A 6,588-nucleotide genomic window follows, 5' to 3' on the forward strand; every position below is an offset into this window, starting at 1 on the left:
CACGCTATAAATCACAGTGATTCACATACTTTACCTACAGTGCCTACTGTTCGCTTGACTCAATTATCTCTCTTCAATTACGCTGGTTTTTCTCGCCAGGCTTATAATTAAAAAAGAGGGCACTTCGATCAGACTATAGTTGCCGGGCAAATTCACGATCCTTCTAGAAACTCCAACGCGCATGCTCCCAGATCACGTGACTTCCACTGTCGTAACAATATAAAGTTTTACTCTTATACTAAACTTAAAAGACCTTGTGAAAGTTAATCTGGCGTATTGTAGCAACCTAAGATAATGTTTTATATTACCACGAAAACACAAAGTAAAGTATTAAAACCCAGCTAAATGTAATTTAAGTATTAAACAAAAGAGTGAAATCAAAAGAATGTTCCATATGTTTCACAAGACACATTTTGCATTTTAATTGGTGAAAAGACACAATACAACTATATAAAATACAACGCATCACACACACAAAAAGAGGCACTCTTTAAAATAACAAAAGAGAATCCTCAATAGCTTCGGCACTTGAATTTTTTTTTAGGCAGGATTAGAGGAAATTAACATATGAGACCTTTGTTTTCCTTTTAGTAGCTATATTTTTGTGCGCCAGCAATACCGAGCTTGGGGCGCGCGTATATCCGATTCGATTTTATTACTCATCAGGATCTCTACCAGTCTACCCTCAGATTGAAATTCTTTTAGGCAAGATTAGAGTAAATTAACCCATGAGACTTTGTACATGGTCAAATAAATCAATCGAAAGATTTGACCTGCTGAGTATAAAACTGTAATTAGATCTCAGTTCGGCCAACAAATGACGGAGCCATGAGCTGAAAGTTTGTTCGTACAAAACAACAACAACAAAATAACAAACTCAGAGCTGTTCTATAAATCGCTTGGCCGCTGCTGAAAATACAAAATCATAATTCCATGAATACATATGCATTGTGTAATACAATAACTGTAACCGAATACTTTTGTTTTTGAAATCGTAAAAAAAAGCAACTGATTATACTAGGAGAGACCAGAACACAGTGAATCACTGGTTATTTACGGAGTTTATTTCAATGGGCAAGCCATTCAGTTAGTCTTGAAAAAGTGGGGGAAAATGTGTTACCAAAGTATATTTTTCACACTTCGTACAATTTTTCATATTCCATCGATACTGTAAGACACAAAACTAATGTCATGACCATTGGTTCGTGTGATATATTTGTCAATTTAAAGATCATGTGTAAAATCTATAATAGAACGTTCCTCTGAAGATGCAGAGATTTATACCATATGGCCACGTTTTGGGCACAGTGGCTTAAGGCAAAATGGGTCATTTTGGTGAATCTTAGTAGAGTGAAGATTCTATGTGAGTGTTCATGATTTGCTATTCCTAATAAATATTACAATTATCAATATGTTACGACAGTGTAAGTCACGCAATGCTGGGGCTATGCGCGCTGGAGTTTCTAGAAGGATCATGAATCTTCCTGGCAACTCTAGTTTGTTACAGACGCCCTCTTTTTTAGTATATAAGCCCGGCAAATAAAGTCAGCAAAAAAGATAGAATTGCATAGATCGAAGAGATGTACAGATAGATTGAAAAGAGATAATTGAAGGCACCATAAGTATAGTTTGTGAATCGCTGTGAATTATAGCGTGTGCTTATAAAATTAGTTAAGTTTAAAGTGACTGTGGAAATTCTGTGTATTGCAAAGTTGTATCGAGAAAAAATAAACTAGTTTTAATTACGAAAGGACTTGTATCGCTGAAGTTTCTCGTAAAGAATTTCTACAGGAAATTAGCAAACAAACAGATACGTAACAAATATATTTTTCTTTTTATTATTGACAAATTCTTTAATGAGTCCTAGTACCATAAAGGTTCTGTGACTGTGATGAAATGCCCATCTTTAATATCATTTGATATTTATGTTTCACGTTACAGCCTAGAAAGTACAGAAGACTGGAACTGTAGATGTTTCTAGTCATCTTGTAACAAAGTGTTCATTAATAACATGATTTATCAATATCAATTGCTGCTTTACCCTGCTCCATCAAATGATTCACCTTACCCCATGGGTCACTTTGACTTTTTTCATATATTAGTGGAAATACTATCATTGAAACATTTCATAAAAATAAATGAAACACTAACATTGTCCTCGGAAATACCAGATGCTACTTAAACATTGTTACAAATGAGGAAAACAAACGCATCATACCTACTGTGCCTCAAACTTCCCCACTTAAAATGTTTAATGATGTTGAAGCTCCAATACTTCATTAACAAGAAAACAGTCAGGGAATTGACATTTTTCCAGATATAGAAACAAAACATAATACATATATACACACATGAAAAGAATAATATATTATCAGAAAATATTCTACATATAAGGTATAAAGAGGTTAATTACATCATAATAAAGTAATTTTGGAACCTCACCACGTCATTAAAAGTTCATGCTGCCACGTCTAGTCATATTTTGACAATAGCCGCGCTGAGTATTTTCCATTGTAAAAGACTTCGTCGTAAGGATATCATGTCATATTCATAGCATTTCCCCCCTCCCTACAGCTTTCCATAATCCATCTAGTGTACAATGATTTACTAGCAGCCGTTTCACCAATACAGTCACACAGATATATAAAGATGCTGTATCCGGCTACTTGACAGGTATATTTCCATGTTGAATAGCAGAAATACCTGTTTCATTTTCCAGCTGCTTCAGGTATAAGATGGTTGAATTGATATGTCGTGGAAGCAACTTGTGTACACGTGACTTGCGCGCTATTCCAGATGGAGATATAAAATGGTTGAACTGATATGTCGTGGAAGCAACTTGTGTACATGTGACTTGCGCGCTATTCCAGATGGAGATCCTTCATGATTTTATTGTGTATTGTTTCCTAAGTCGAGTCGAGCACCCTAACCGCCTGGCTATGATAGGCCTATAGAGTATATTTGTGTGTGTTTTTGTTCAAGCACGTTATGCAGTAAAAATGTTTATTAATAATGTTTACTTTAATTGGTTTCGATTTTTTTGGAATTAAGTCAGTATTATCGATAATTATATTTTTATCATTGATATTTATTTCTGTGCTTGGCTGTAATTATTTAATCTATTTATCAGTACAGTAGTAGTATTACTTATATTTTGACCTGAACCATGTATTCTTTGCTGTAGTACTGTCTAGTTTCTGTTAAGTATATAAATAGTTTTATTTATAGAATCATAATTACTCATACATGATTCAGTTACACAATAACTTACCAGGCTATAACATGCATATTTGCTAGTTTTCTAGGTTATATCCTTTGTTAACTGAATCTTTTTTTGATAATTCGCGTGCTTAGCTGTTGTCTTCTGAAGTTAAAATATATCTTTACTGATTTGACTCCGGCTTATAACTTATATTTGCTGATATATTTTATATTTTACCACTTTGCTGCATATGTTTACTACCACTACATACTTCAGTGAATCTGTACTGATATCATCTAAGGCTGTAGCATATGCTTACTTGTTATATTTCTGAGTTATAATGTATGTTTACTGATATTTTTTCTAGTTATAGCATACGCTTACTTGTTATTTTTCTGGGTTACAAAGTAAGTTTACTGATATTATCTCTGGTTACAACATGTGCTTACATGTTATTTTAGTGGATTATAACGTATGTTTACTGACATATTCTCTGATTGAAACATGTGCTTACATGTTATTTTAGTGGTTTATAACGTATGTTTACTGACATATTCTCTGGCTGAAACATATATTCTTTGATATATTATTAAGAAACAAAAATGCCTTTGATAAAATATTCTTTGTTTATTATGTATTTACATATATTTTACAGGGTTACATCATATGTTTACCTGCTATATTTTTGAGTTACAACATGTCTTTCTGAGCTCCAACAAATGTTTACGTACTTTGCTCGTAGATTTTAAGATATGCTTTCAGTTATTTCACTGAGTTACAACATTAATTCATTGATATCCTCCTGGATAAAACTCTGAGTTTACTTTTTATATTTCTGCGTTACAACATTTGTTTACTGAACTCCTCCTGAATGGTATTCTATGCTTTTTATTTTATTTCCCTGGGTGACTTAATATGTTCTTGGGTTACATATTGTGTTTACTGATATTTTACAGTGTAAATCGTGTGCTGACAGATATTTTCTTGGGGTAAAACACAGTTTTACCGAGATTCTCGTTGGTTGAAATACATGTTTATTGTTATTCTCATCTGTACCGATAGCTTTCGTTACAAATGTACTTATTGACGATTTTCTTGGGTAACTGTACCTTTCCTGATATTCTCCTGAGTTTCAACGTGTATTTACTGATATCATTCTGGGTTAAAGCATACGTTTTCTGATATGTTTTCACGATTGGCATTTGTTTAGTGATATCTTCACAGGTTACAATACAGGTTTACTTTGTATAATCTTGGGTTATGTCAAATGTTCACCTACTATCCTTCTGGCTAAATTATATGTTACAGTATCTTCCCGAGTTACAACATATATTCACTGGTATTTTCCAGAGTTACAACGTGTTTACCTGATATGTATATTTATTGGTATCTTATCGGGTTCAACGTGTAATTACTGATATCTCCTTGGGTTCAACATATGTTTGCCTGCTATTTTCCCAAGTTACAACGTATGCTATCTTCAGAGTTACAGCATATGTTTATATAGTACCTTCCCGTGTTACGATATACCTTTACCTAGTGCCTTCTCGAGTTACAACGTATGTTTTCTACTATCTTCCGAGTTACAACATATGTTTACATACCTACCTGAGTTACAATACATATTTACTTAGTGTCTTCTCGAGTTACAACATATGTTTTCTGTTATCTTCCCCCAGATACAACATATGTTTACATACATTCCCGAGTGACAATATATGTTTACCTAGTGTCTTCTTGAGTTAAAACGTATGGTTTCTGCTGTCTTCCCGAGTTACAACACATATTTACCTAGTGTCTTTTCCAGCTACAACGTATATGTGCTAATGTATTCCCAAATTGCAAAGTATGTTTATGTACCTTCCCGAGTTACAATAATGTTTACCCGGTGTCTTCTCGTGTTACAACGTATTTTTTTCTGCTATCTTCCTGATTTATAACATATGTTCACATACATTCCCGAGTTACAATATATGTTTACCTAGTGTCTTTTCCAGCTACAACGTATATGTGCTAATGTATTCCCAAATTGCAAAGTATGTTTATGTACCTTCCCGAGTTACAATAATGTTTACCCGGTGTCTTCTCGTGTTACAACGTATTTTTTTCTGCTATCTTCCTGATTTATAACATATGTTCACGTACCTTCCCGAGTTACAACACATGTTCACCTAGTGTCTTCTCGAGCTACAACGTATATTTACTAATGTATTTCCAAGTTGCAAAAGATGTTTTTGCACTAACTTCGCAGGTCACATTACGTGTTCACCTGAATACTGTCTGTGTAAAATATGATACTTGCTAGAACAGAACAACTAACTACTTGACATTTTACTGTGACAATGAGCTGCTTTATATCTTACTGGGATATAACATATTTTTACCTGTTCTTGCTAGAATACAATAAATTGTTTAACTTATATCTTACTGAAGTGCAACATTCGGTATCTTCGTGGGATAAATTACATGTTTGTCAGTATGTGAACTACTTCTGATGTTTCATCCTATAATGATAATTATCATGTTTGTTGGTTTTTAGATACATGCTCTCCTTCGTCCCTTTGTTCTTAGTTGCTGTTATCTACTAGTTTTTTATAGTTTGTCAACCAACCCGCTGTGTCAACTGTTTTAATATTTGTCTATTGTCTGTCACTTCTTTTTTAATGTTACAGGAAATAAAAAAGCCGTTTTCTGACAGCTAAGCTGTTAAACAAAGTCCCATATCTGAAGAAGCGACTATGTCTGTTGTTACTGAGACTACAGGACCTGATGAGTCTCATGTTCGATGCCCCACATCAGCCAGTATGACATCCTTGTTGACTGCCTGTAGACTAAACGACCAAGCGGAGACTAGGTTAATTTTGGGAAGAGAGGTATAGTGGATAATTTTCTTTTAACCATATCCTCCCTTTTCATAGACACATTACGTTACTTCTGAAAATGTATCTTCCTCAGTAGTATATATTTTAACATTGTTGTTGTTAAGTTGGGGTTGAATTTTTTTCATGAATTCAACAAAAGTTTGTGACTTTATGATAAATAGTTTTATACTATACATTGAAATTATTACCTCGATATTTATGAAAAACTTTACCAGAGTAAAGAATAATTGTGTTTCAAATAAGAAAATCAACAGTCGATAACAACTATACAGCTAAAGATACACACATAAATATTTACATAGAACTCAAGCGTTTCTATAGAACAATATCTCCAGGCAACAGTAAATGTAGAACAATATCTCCAGGCAACAGTAAATGCAGCATAATAGGTTTTATTACTTCTGTATTAGATATTAATAGATCTGCTATGAGCTCTAATTGAGAATATATGCTAGTAAAGAAAAACAAGGATTAAATGTATATTTATACGAAATGAAACATTAA

The sequence above is a fragment of the Limulus polyphemus genome, unplaced genomic scaffold, assembly GCF_000517525.1.
Source record: "Limulus polyphemus unplaced genomic scaffold, Limulus_polyphemus-2.1.2 Scaffold435, whole genome shotgun sequence".
NCBI classification, from domain to species: Eukaryota; Metazoa; Arthropoda; class Merostomata; order Xiphosura; family Limulidae; genus Limulus; species Limulus polyphemus.